This window comes from Canis aureus, chromosome 8 (genome assembly GCF_053574225.1).
Source record: "Canis aureus isolate CA01 chromosome 8, VMU_Caureus_v.1.0, whole genome shotgun sequence".
NCBI lineage: Eukaryota > Metazoa > Chordata > Mammalia > Carnivora > Canidae > Canis > Canis aureus.
In genome coordinates, this window is record NC_135618.1 from 11,341,214 (window position 1) to 11,355,002 (window position 13,789).

At 36.9% G+C, this 13,789-nt stretch overlaps 1 long non-coding RNA gene across 4 annotated transcripts in view; it reads right to left on the reverse strand.

The window, feature by feature from the left end:
* The window catches only part of LOC144318017 (uncharacterized), a 56,655-nt gene that overhangs the window by 23,657 nt on the left and 19,209 nt on the right, over window positions 1-13,789 (reverse strand). For 3 of the 4 annotated variants that reach the window (XR_013383881.1, XR_013383879.1, XR_013383880.1), the window contains one exon: window positions 4,561-4,637. This is a non-coding gene — a long non-coding RNA (uncharacterized LOC144318017). The remainder of the gene's footprint in view (window positions 1-4,560; window positions 4,638-13,789) is intronic. The other variant, XR_013383882.1, reaches the window with a different exon arrangement.

Genomic DNA, 13,789 nt, shown 5'->3' on the forward strand with positions numbered 1-13,789 from the left:
TTTATATCTGGTCATTTCAACCGATTAAACTGACTCTGAGATTACCTACATCCTGATCTCAGCTCCTCCCTAGGGAAAGTCACATACCTCTCCGTGTATCTTCTTTATTCATTTATTTAAAAAAAAAAAAAAAAAAAGCTTGATCATGAAATGAGGTAATAGATGAAAGTGTTTAGGACAGACTCCCACAAGTTATCAGTAAATGTTTGTTACTGTCATTATTAATTTTATCGCTCAACCTAATATTGTTCTTCAAGCTTTGTGCTTTTAACATGTTATATTCCTTGCCTGACATGATCTCCTCTCCCTATCTTGATGCTGTAAATTAAATGTTTTTTTCATGCCTCAGCTAAGCACTAGTCCAAAGTGATCTCTCTCTTCTAGGAACTCATATTGACCCTCTCGCCCAGATCACGACTCAAGGTATATATTATTCTCTAAACATTTCTTAAATTCACAAAAAAAGTACAAGTTACTTTAAGAAGGGAACACTTGCTATGGTTCTTGTGCCTTAATTTGTCATGTAATACATGCTCTACAAAACCACATCTCAATTAATGCTGCATAGAATCCAAAGAGCTAAGTAGCCACCATTTCTGACATCACTTATTCATCCTGGTCATGTTAGAGAACCACATTGTATCAACGGAGATCTAGCTTGTTTTGTTTTTGTTTAAAAACAATAACTCATGTTCCTTTAACGGCAACTCCATATCTGCCTTTGGACTACAAAACACAGTCTTACACACTAAAATCCTTTGGATTGAGTCCAACAAAGTCCAAGATTATACAGTTTTCCTCTGTAATGCAAAAATTCTAAAACAGCTTATATATCTTATGTTGCATTACAGAATATAAATAGAGATTCTTGGATATGTCTCTCAGGCTCCTTCAATTCCCTGAAGCCAAAACAGATATGTCCACTATTATTGATGCAGTTCAGGGTTACGACTATTGGGCATAGTGTTTATATACACCCAATTCTTGTGATCACCATCGGGGGTTGCAACTATTTAAGATTTTTACATGGATTTCATTTGAGCCCACTAAGTGGCTTGGATGAAGGGAAGGTAGTTGTTTCAAAGATCAGATGCCTAGAAGATGATCTTTTAAGTGTTTTAATGTCCTCACATTACTAAAAAATCTGTTTGCATGTTAAAATGAACCACCAAAAATCTGATTTCATTTTTTGTTTTGTTACTTTGCTAAAAACATAGCTCTTATCTAGTTGTCAATCTTGTCTTTTCATCATAAACCAAGTTCTTTAATTCTTCCACCATGTCATAAAAGATTCAATAAATTCTGATTTGCATTTCAAATTCAGGTCTTTTTTTAGAAGGACATTGGATTCAATGACAATTACATCACTAATCTCTTTAACACTGACAGTGGGAAGCCAAGTTCAGACTCCTGCTGCCTGAAGTCCTAAAGATGGAAGGTCATAAAATGTTCTACTTTATCAGTAATAGTGATATTTTTGTGTGAAAACTTCACTTCATCTTTTTTTAATCAATATGTGCTCACTTAAGCCATTTGCTTGGGGTAGATATTTTATACTCTTTGTCTCCTTGTTTATTTATTAAGAAATGTGTATCTTATTAATTTTGCTACAGAAAGAGGACACTTTCCAATACTATTGGCCACAGTAATTTTTTTTAAGATTTTATTTATTTATTTATTCATGAGAGACACACAGAGAGAGAGGCAGAGACGCGGGCAGAGGGAGAAGCAGGCTTCATGCAAAGAACCTGATGTGGGATTTGATCCCGGGACTCCAGGATCAGGCCCTGGGCTGAAGGCAGGTGCTAAACTGCTGAGCCACCCAGAGATCCCCAGTTTTTTATTATTATTTTGTTCTTGTAAAAATATTACTTGAAGAATTTATTTCTATATAATTTTAGGGAGATGTTTTTCCATTTTGCTTTTGTTACTGTTTAAACAATTAAAATGACCAAAATTTTTAAGTACTTATATATGAATGTATACATGTTTGCTCATGTGGGTATGTACATATATTATCTATAAGTATTTTGACATTCAGTACCAAAGAGAAAGCTAAATTTAGCCCTTGAATAAATGTTCAGTGAATCAATCCTTGCTACTCCGGATTCCATATTTTTTCCTCTACTTTCAAAGACTTGTCGCAGTTACAGCCAACTTTATGGCAGAAACTATACACAATACAGAAATTGTATTTCTAATAATAAATTTTGCTGATTCTGTAAAGAAATAAACAATATAAAACCACATGGAAGTCATTATAACAATTTAGTATAAATTAATAAAGTGACTATCAAATATTGTATTATGCACATAATATGGGAAATGGAGAAACGAAAGAGGAATTTTTAAAAGGAGGTAATATAAATTTCCAAATTATTTAACTAAATCACAAACTTAAGATGTTTGAGTTGTCTGGACAAAAGCTATTAACTAGTAAATATTTTTAAATTCTAAATTTTCAGCTGATAAGATACTTGCATAAAAAGTTTATTTCTGAAAGCATAGGCATAAGGTTGAATGGAGAAATATACCCAGATCACAAAAACAAAAAGCATAAATGCCATTTCTGTATTTTTAAATCAATATATCTGCTTTGACTGCATTGAGACTTGTGATTAACCTAACCAGCATATGCATATCATTTCAAATATAAAATGGGTACTTAATAAACACTTATTAAATTAGCTTAAAGAGGAAAAAATTAATTACTTAATTTGTTGTGAATAAGAAATTCCTTATTATAACAGAAAAATCTAGTTAATAGCTTAAAGAATTGGTTTTATTCCATAAAATGTATATATATGTATGTGTATATATGTATTGTAGACTCAAGGTTCAGAAAATTTTAGAAACAGTATCAAAAGAAATCCAAATAAAAAACAAAATCCACAATGCAATGTGGAAATATTTCCAGACAAATTTGTGTAAAAGTCTACTCAAGTTAAGGGACCATGTAAATACTTAGGAAGTAGAAAAAAGGAAAAAAAAAAAAAAAAGGAAGTAGAAAAAAGGAAATTTGAAAATTGATTAAACAAATAATAAATATTAATTTATCAAAAATAGTGTGTTGATTCCAATGATGCAATAAACAGTAACTTTTCTTTATAAAGAATACTTATCTTCACACCGATATAAGACTAATTAAATGTTTCTTTTGTCCTCTCCTTCCTGTCTAAATGCTTTATTTTGCATTTTATAAGAAAATTAAAAAATGAATTTTGCAGCTACTATTTTTATATATTACTGCATGATAAAATAAAATAATGTTTTATGTGTTAAAACTGAGTTTTATGAATATCTCTATCAATATATAAACATATATAAGTACTTATATAAATATATATGTAAAGATTTATTGATTGTGTGACATTTAGAATAAAAATAAATCTGTGCGAAAAACATAAATCTGTGTGATCAACAGCAACTAACATTTTTTATTTCTTAGAATCAGTCTGATTATATAAAAATATCAGCAATGTGGTCACAGTGAATAAATTACACTCTAGGTGCTAATAGCAAAGCTGTGACTACTGAAACCAGAATAGCTGGCAAAAAAAAATAGATATCTGTATCATTATTTAAACAATACCCATTCATCCAGATATTAAGAAACAGTCATTCGATTTCTTCTGATTAAACAAATACTCAAAAGTATGGTGTCTTGTCAACCAAACAACTGAATGCTTTGACTTGAATTTTTCAGCAGGATGTTTGGGCATTATGTAGACAAGTACTTTTTTAAGACCTGGGTGAGTTCCAGGAAGTTGTTTACACACACAAAGATAATGCAGTTGTATATGACTTTATTACTATATATGACATGAAGAAATTTAAGTCTGGGAGAGATTAAAAGTTTTCTAATTTTTAAGGGAAAATGTATAAGTATATTCTTGTTCAGAACTCTCTCCTTTCCTTCAATCTATGCAGCTACCGAAAGAAACCAAAAAATGTCTCCTTTGGAAAAAGAGACCAATAGGAGGACATAGTTGGCAAGAAATGGAAGAGATGGTTGACGGGGCATAAACAGAAAGGGCTCAGGAGGCAAAAAGTGTGTGGGAACAGTTTTGCATGGATGAAGAAGGATGTGGGGATTATACAAACTTGGAGAGGACAGAACTGTACTGAAACTAGAATGCCTCCAGTTCTCAGACCCAAATCTGCACGTTCACTTGTCCTAGTTTTCTGGAATTTCAATATTCTAGACATGGCTGTTACCATGCATCTTTGAAAAAATGCAACGATTAAAGCAGAGTATGCATTTCATTCACTGAATTTATCAGAAAGCTTTTGCCTAAATAACTACCCTTTCATTATGAGTGTAAGAAATCATTATTTAAGATATATATTATTAGACAGAGGTAAAAATCAAGAAGTAGAGGTTTGGTTAAGACACTATAGAATCAAAAAACTATTTTAATGTAACTCCAGCTATTCACTTTGTGATTTTTATGCACATGTAGATTTAACCAGAAAAAAAGTAACCAGAGAAAGAGAAACCCATCAGTTGTGTCTTCAAGAGAATTTAGACTCAGAAATAGGTTTGTATAGATAGACTACCTGGATAATTCCTGTGTGTTCAAGGAAGAGTGTTGGAATTGCCGGTGTCCACATCATGTTTCATTCTGTAGAAAGAGCTAAGCGATAAAAATCATCTTTTAAATTCCAGAGCTTCTACAAATCCTGCCATCACCAACTAACCACCAAGGTTTCCTCCAAAAGTACTGCCATTGATTTGGACTTATCAAAGTCTTTTATCTCCTGGGTAAGATCTTTAATTGTATGTAAACAATAAAGAAAAGTAATGAAGAAATGAAATAAAATACAATATAACAAAGTTCTAGTGGGCTCCTCATAACCCTCAGCAACTTTCATTTAATAAAAATGTAGACCTTTCCCTTATTGTCTTAAATTCATATTTTGGTACTTAAGATACCCAGGGAAATTAGTAGACAATTGAATGCTTTAAATAACCCAGAGCAGAAAATGTGGGGGACTCTATTGTAAAAAGGTGCCAGAAAAAATTCTGAGAAGTGTGGCTTAATACAGTGCTCAACAGTATTAAAATAAATAAATTAGTTATAAAAATAATAATAATACTGAACATATTGAACTGATTTGAGTATAACAGTTTCAAATGTTTTCAGCCAGGCACTTGTCTGACATTCAAGTAAATTTCATAGACTTTGCTTTTTGTTTCCTTTGCCTTTCATACCCCAAGGCCAATGCTTAAAATAACTCCAGACTCAGATTCCCTATATCATCCTCATCTGTGTTCCCCAAGACATTTCTTCTATCCCCTGTTCTACCTACATTTCTCATCTATCAAAAGAGCTACCCATGCCTTTTTCATTTGCACTACATTCTCACTATGCTATCCTTGAAATCCATTCTATGGGACCATGTTCGATGTAAAAGTGTTATAACAAGATCCTTCTGGTTCATTTGGTCATAAACCCATCTGGATTTGATCCAGCATGTACTAGTTTTATACCAAATCTGACCTATTAGGGCTAGAATTACACTAAGGATCCATTTCATATTCTTCCTTAGTTAAATTATGATCCAGTCATCAAGGATTTTTTTTTTAAATTGATTTACTCATTGTAGGGAAAGAGAGAGAGGTGGGAGAGGGGCAGAGGGAGAGAGAGAATCTCAAGCAGATTCCCCACTGAGCACAGAGTCTGATGCAGGGGCTCCATCTCAGGACCCTGAGATCACGACCTGAACCAAAGTCAAGAATCAGATGATTTTTTAAAGTTTTTTTTTTTTTTTTTTTTTTTATTTATTTATGATAGTCACACAGAGAGAGAGAGAGAGAGGCGGAGACATAGGCAGAGGGAGAAGCAGGCTCCATGCACCAGGAGCCCGATGTGGGATTCGATCCCGGGTCTCCAGGATCGCGCCCTGGGCCAAAGGCAGGCGCCAAACTGCTGTGCCACCCAGGGATCCCAAGAATCAGATGATTAACCGACTGAGCCACCCAAGCCTGGTCACCATGGATTTTAGGCAGCAAATCATCAAAACTAAGTTTACACAAAGATAATACAAAGAATACTTTACTAACTGTGACTTTCCTAGAGGAAAGACAGAGACAAAGACAAATAACCTAGTTTGAGGTGTCCTGCTAATTAGAATAGTAGCTCTCAAACTGTTTTGACCTGCACTCATTTCAACAAGGCAAACAGCCCTGAAACTCACTTAATTTTCCTGTTCTTATTTTCCATTGAAAATATTACTCCATGATGGTGGTGAAATATCACTCACTGTAGAATTAAATTGGGGGGAGGAGGTTAGGATTAGATAATGTAGATGATTCATATGTGATTCAGAGTACATACCTTAGAGACAAGTTATTATAAGATTAGAGGACAGAAAATTAGTGGTAAAATTATGCTTTGCTACCATTATAGAGTATGATTAAATAAATACACAACAAGGATATATCATGATGAGACTAAACCTGAAGCCAAGAATAGTAATGGAAAATCATCACCAACATAAAACAGCCTTCACTGAGGTTGAGGAAGATGGAAGTTGGGGAAGATGAAAGGCCATTGAGGAAGATGGAAGGCTACTCATCTTTAGAAGCTTCTCAGAATCGCCAGGCTATACGTGGCAACCAGACCACTTAATAAAGAAAGAAATTCAGCAAATCTAAGATTATACAAATTTTGGCTTGTAAATACTAAACTATGGTCACCCTGAATAAATTACATAGTATTTTACTGGTAAATAGGCTTTAATTGTACATAAAGATGAAATTCTATGAAACTACTTGGCATTACTCCAAAAGAACAAATAAAGAACTTAATATCATTGTAGCAGTTCACAGACCAGCAGTGAACCGAGATGATTAATTTAAAAAAAAAAAAAAAAAATCTGCTGGATCCCTGAGCTCCTAAAAGTTTAGATGGATGTTTTAGTATGGTAATCTAAAAATTTTCTCAGTAATTGTATTGTGAATCATCTATATGAAAACTCTATAACCAAATACTGTAACTCGCTTTTGTCTCCCAAATACACTTCTGAATTCAGGATGTCCTGGGTCAAAGTGCCTCCCTTTAATTGTCTAAGGCTAATGCGAAATGTACATCATAGGGTCGCTGCTCAGAAAAGGCAAACTGATTTCACTTGAAATCCTCGTGAAGATTTTCCTGTGGTTTGAATATAGAAAACAGTGAGCAAACTAAGTCATAATAAGTGATAAGATAGTACTGGCATTCCAAACTCAGAAGAGCCTGATCGTCACTGAGGTTGTGAGCAGCCATTTAAGTCCCACAAAACAACTTCATCTGTCCATTAAATTAATGGTCTTCATTTAAATTTTATTAGTTTTGTAGTTTTTATTGACTTGAACTTATAAAATGGTTTTTCTTATACATAGTTATATAAAACCGATAAGCACACAGGGTTTATCCCTATTTTTATGTTTAAGTGTGTTTAAGTAATACTATAATAAGAATAATTAACTCAAAGCTTGGGGTCATTAAAAACTTAGCTCTTAAAAGGGGCCTATACAACAGTGCCCTGGTTCGTGGTAGAGAGAAGCAGCTATCGGCCTGTTCACAGTCTGTCCCGGCTAATCCCCAAAAGAACAAAGACATAAAATGAATGGAGCAGGCTAAACCTAGGGAGAAAATGGGCACAGAGATTAGGAAACATTTCTATAATCAGCTGGGAGGATTTGAGTAGGGAACAGCTGAACAAAAAGCTTCCCCATGCCCTCTGAAATTTCTAGAATATTATCTCCAAGGAAACCCAGTGAACTGGCACCTCCTGGTCCTTCTAAAGACTTCTAAGGCCCCAAAACATCTTTCTCAAACTCCCAGAAATATCACATTTGGCCAGTTCCTACTTCTTCTCACATCAAATCAAACCCCTAGCCCCGTTTACCTCTACACTCTTGCCTGGGAACTCTCCTCCCCATTTCCTCTGTCACTAACCATGGCCAAAAACAACGATTTCTCCCTCAGGAAACCAAAGTTAATCCCTTTAATGGTTCTCTGATACGAACCCTTCTTTGACTCTGATGCAATTTACATACCATGCAATATTCCCACAGCAAAGTTTAGATCAGTTTAGTTGCTTGCTCTAAAGGCCATGAATGTTCCCGAATGCCAATTAAATTAGGTATTCAAGGCCATCATCCTGGCATTCAAAGTCTTTTATGATCTGGCTTCAATCTCTCTCCCCAAGCTTGTTCCCCAAAACATCTAAACCCTAACAGTAGATTAATAAGTGTTTCATACCTATCACTTTCCCACCTCTGTGAATCTAGACAAGCTGTTTCCTTAAAAGGAAATATTCTCTCCTCCCACCCAAGGGTCATAGGACAGATTCTCTAAAAAACAGGCTGAGATTCTGAAATGCATAGATAGGGCTTTAATTGGAGAGTGCTCTCTGGAATGGTACCTATGAAAGAGCAAGGGAAATAGGACTGTTCAGGTAGAGGTTGAAGTTCCAGTCAGATAATTTTGCAACAGAGGACTCAGCAAATCTTACAGAGAACTAAGAATCTGGGGATGCCTTTCAGGCATATCCCCAAACTAGATAGAAGAGCCAGGCAGGCATTTGTTCTTCTGTATTGATCATTCATTGGATGCAAGTTGCCCTGGAAATAGGGCATAGACTTTAGCAAGGCAGCCTCTTTGGCTGAGAGGAAGGCAGTGGGATACAGTTAGGCGTAAACAATCAACAGCCACCAATCAGGTAGATCCTAAAAGCAGACCCGCATAAGACCACACACCCACCACAGGTCACCACTTCCTTGTGCCACTCAGAATTACTTTCTTCATAGAGCAAGTTCACCTCACCTATGAAAAACTCTAGAATTCTGGTTGGTCTCTTTACCCCGGGGCAACTCAGGAGAGGAAGGTTAGTGGGACAAAGTAGAGCCCAAGACTACATCTAATATCCATGGCCTTTCCTCCAGATATCTGCCATAGATTCCCCAACCTCTAGTCCAACACATCTGCTGGTTTTAGTAGGTTACGTGTAGGGTGAACTAGATCCTCATCCCTGAAGAGTCTGGTCTCTGGTCATCAATTTCTCAGACCATGGCAGATCAGACCTTTTCCTTTTACCGTTAACTTATGTAGGGGAGTTCCAAGAAATGCCCCAGTGGAATTCCTGGGTGACTGCTCTGTTATTCCTTGCTCACATTGTGTCATAGCAGTGCTACTTTCTCCCGATTATAAGGATCGATTAACATTTCAACATTATTGCTCTCCTTACCCATAGTTCTCTTGGGAGAAAAAAAAATCTGATGTGACTAGGCAGGAGCCATCACATAAAAGATTAATGGAATTCATTAAATCTCCCCTGGGACAAGTGCTCCCCCTTGAAGAACTAGCATTTCTAGACATGCAGGTCCTTAAGTTACAGATGTGGGCATCAGAAACTCCCCAAAGAGGTCCCTGTGAAAAAATGGGGAGTAAGACCACTTATATTTCCACTTCTTGTTTCCCAGACTTACGCATTTCACATATTGGAGCTAGAGCACCCCATCATGATCATTTATTTAATTGAAGATTACATTTCATGGGGTGCTCTTAGTCACACCAGTTATTATCAGCAACTTGGCACCTCTGTTGTACCTTCAAGAAACTGTTGAGCCAGCAACAACTGAGTGGTGCAGTATGTGACAGGACCAGTGTATCCTATGATCATGTGCCCACTGTCATACCTCCATTGCTTTAAAGAAACTTCTTTGATCCAAGAAAATGTCAGGCAGGATTCTATGTTCATGGATCAAATAACTCTCAGGTAGTGATGCTGGTTGAGCTTCTGCAAGCTGGAAATAGAAAGTCATACTTGGAAAATATCATAATTTTCATCCTATAAGTCACAGCTTCTTCCAGAGTAAAAGGAGTCCTGTGAAACCAGCCTGACATCAAGTTGGTGGTTGATCCTCTCAAGAAATGGTATCGTATCTGGGATTCATCATTGGTTTCTGTTATCAATGCATTAGACTCTAAGTAGCAACAGTAGTTAGATCAGCCTAGGTAAGTAGGTACACGTATATTAGCGTGCTCCCCATTCCACCATGGCTACTTTGTTCAGAAGGCATTTGGCAGCTCTTGGGTGGTTGGCAACAAAAGGCTGATTGGTATCAACTGGCTGACTGGTGCAGTCTACTAAGGTATTTAGTGACTTTTCCATAGTGGGTGGCCCCTGGCAGAAACTAACCTGTGCTTCAAGGATTGCCACACTCTGTGCCCGTTCACAAAAGTCTAGTCACATACTCGACCTCCTTCTGAATACTCATTTCTTTCTCTTCTCAAGCCACATAACCAATGAGCTAAGCCATTTGACACTATCCATAAGCCCATATGTATACTTAGCCAGGGCCGCTTCCCTTCCATATAAGGTGCTTAACTAGGTATACTGACCAAAGTTGGGCTTCATGAGAGAATTTCCCTTAACACACTCTCTTGGGAGCAACCCTGAGTGGAGCTCTAGTGTGCTTGTACTCACATTCCAAGTCAATCACAGTGAGCTTTTTTCCTCTTCCATCGCCTGGTCAGAATGGATACCCCTTTTTGTGGACAGAGGTGTAAGGTAGGGAAAAGGTGCTGATGCAACTGTGATAGATGCATCCTATGGGCTCCTAGGAAACATGTTTAAGCCTCTTACTTGTATCCCCATGGGTCAAATCACTCCTCATCCCAGATGAATCACTTCCATCTTATGATGGTCTGTGACTTGGCCTGCCCAAACTTATGACTCAGTGGACCTACCAGAACTCAGCTCACGATGGTCATCTCTGGACCTCTGAACATCTGATATTTCCTAGTCAGATTCTCCACATCTACCAGAATTCAGTAGCTCATAGGGAGTTTTTATTTGAATAGTGTATAGCTGTGGATGGCATGACGGGCACCAGACAACTGCCTGTCTATATTGTGATTCTCTTTTGGATTTTGACCTACCACAGATACCTATAATACCAGAGGATGGGCCAGATTGTTTGTATAGACCAAGTGGCAAGGCTGCTTGAATGTAGCTTGGATTGCGCAGACATATTCCTTAAAGGTGGCAGCCTTCCATGTCACTCAGTAAGTAGGTTGGATATTCTTAAATGTGAATATGCTGCCTCCAGAAACTCCAGAAGCCTACCAGATACCATATTTACTTCTAGTGGCAGGAATATGAGATACAATCATTTGTCTTTATTTTAGAAAAGATGTCATGGCATACACTGGTCCCCGAAAAACTTCACTAATGAGTTAGCACCTTGACCCTGTGTTGGATTTATCTCCAGTCCTTCAGAGTTCTTCACATACTTACTAAGGCCTTCAATGTACTTGCCATATTATGCTCAATTGATCTGATTAGGATGTATTGTCAATATAGTAGTGGCATATGTAAATCTAGATCCCTTCTGATTATATTCTGATAGAAAGCACAAGATATAGAGCAAGGCAGTAAATAAATTACTCTTATCCACCTTATGAGAATTCACCTTGCTTCTGATCCTCTTTCCTGATGGATATTGAAAAGAGTACATGGTCCAAGTCAGTGGCAATAGACCATGTGACTAAGGCCATGTTAATCTTTCTATCAAAAACAGCACATTTGACCTAACAGTTTCAAATGGTGTTACTATTTGGTTGAATCTGCAGAAACCTGATTGTCATCCTCTAGGCTCCATCTGTTTCCATAGAAACTAGACTGCTGAATTAAATGGAGGGTATTATGAAGACTGCCATCCCCATATCCTTGAAGTCTTTAATACTGGTACAAATATCTGTCATTCTTTCCAGGATGCATTACTGGTTTTGATCAACTGTCTTGGCTAGGGTTTTGAGGGAACAGTTTCAGAAGCTTCTCCTTGGCCTTCCCTGTGATAGCTCTTATTCCATAAAGTAGAGGAATCAATGTGAGAGTATTGCCCACTACCAAGTATGTCTCTTCTTGGACCTCATAAACTCGACTGTAACAGTTACCCTGGATATCAAGATCAAGATCAACCGAGACCTTGTATCCATCAGTCCTCAAAATGTAGAATGGCATTGGTGCTTTAGTTAATGAACTTGGGTATTACTTATTACATTTACTTGCTGTAGTATTTCAGGATCTTTCTTCCTGTGACTTCTTTAGTCATTGATGATTCCAGATCTGAAAACAGACTTATAGAAATAGAGCAAGGATATGACTTATTTATGGCAGCTGCCCTTGCCCTACTGGTTCTCAATTCTTTTTTTTTAATTGCATAAAAAGACAGTACCCTTGATGTCTGCTCATTTACCTAGAAATTACATTATCTGTTAATCATTTCCATTTGTCTCAGCAAATCAACATCTCCCCAATCCTAGTTACAACTACAACCTTACTTGCATTACATCTTGCTTCCAAAGTGGCTAATATTTTGAGATCTTTCCATGCCCTTTGTTATCAGGAAATAGTTATTTTTGCCAATTAGTAGGCTCAGCACTTATCTACTGGATTTATTATTGTGATTAGACCTTATTTATTGGCCTGGTGGCCAGGAGGGAAGGTAGGGTTAGATCCAGAAGGTACATATGCTGTCTTGGAAAGTAGAAATTTCTGCATTAGCTTTAAGCAGAAACCTTTAACTGGGAGCAGTGGAACCACTTCTATAAGTCCCAGGGAATTCAGAGAACATAAGGATTCAAGAATTTTAGAATAGAAACTTAGATATTCTTAACCATTTCTCACCTTGACATAGCAAGTTTGCGAATATGGAGAATTCAACTTTAACAATTACCTTGTAACTGTAGATTACTCTCAGCCTTCCATTGGCTTATTCTAATATATAGATTCCCCCCAGGCGACAGCCATCCAATGTCACAGCACTTATATTTACAGTTTTCCTCAAACCTCCAAAACACCTGAAATATTGCACCCACTAGTGCATTCCTTTGCCTCAATATCCCATCCCAAATCCAATTCACTGTTCATTTGTTGAAAGTATTAATAACTGCCCTGCTATAGCATGTCAAGAGCTATCCATATTCCAATCACTACCAGTGATGGAATCCTCACAGATAGCTTGTCTGTCCAGCTCCAAAATTCCATTTAGTCATCTATTTTCTAGTACCACTCCCAATTCTGACTCGTTGGGTTCTTCAGGAAGTAGACACCGAGATTCTAAGATTTGTGTGTAGAAGTTTATTGGGCAATGTTTTTGAGAATACTTATAAAGGAGAAAAGGAAGTAGAACTGGGCAGAAAGGGCAAGTGGAAATATGATCTAATTGCAACATGGCTTCAGCTGATCCCCTTAGAAGCTATGAAACTGAGATGACTTTTAGAGGTTATCTCAATCCAGGCTAAAGGGCCAGCTCTTCGTAATACTACATTAATTAGTCCCTGGCTGAAGGCTCCCTCAACCATGGGAGGTGATATAAACTTGAGAATGATATGTTCTTTCAGTCAAAAGCAATTATTGGAGAGGGACATGGCCATGAGCTGTTAGCTCACTCACAGAATCTCAGGGGATGAAAATCTGGATCATGAGAGATTTGGATGGTACAGCCCAGCATTCACTCCACCATCTCTGAAAGGCTCTATCAAATCCCATCCTGTTCTTCTAAGGTGGAAATATCCTTATTATTCTTCTGAACTCTCACTGAACTTTGCTATATATTTCTCATGACATTTTCTATCTTCTATATTTCTAGATAAATCTAATCTAACCTTTTATATTTAAAATTCCTTGGGTGCACAATTTGAGTCTGATTTATCTTGAGTTCTTTACGAAGTCTATTTCTGTACTTTCTCATTGTTTAATCAATATTTGTTTCATCTTGTAAACTTCTATT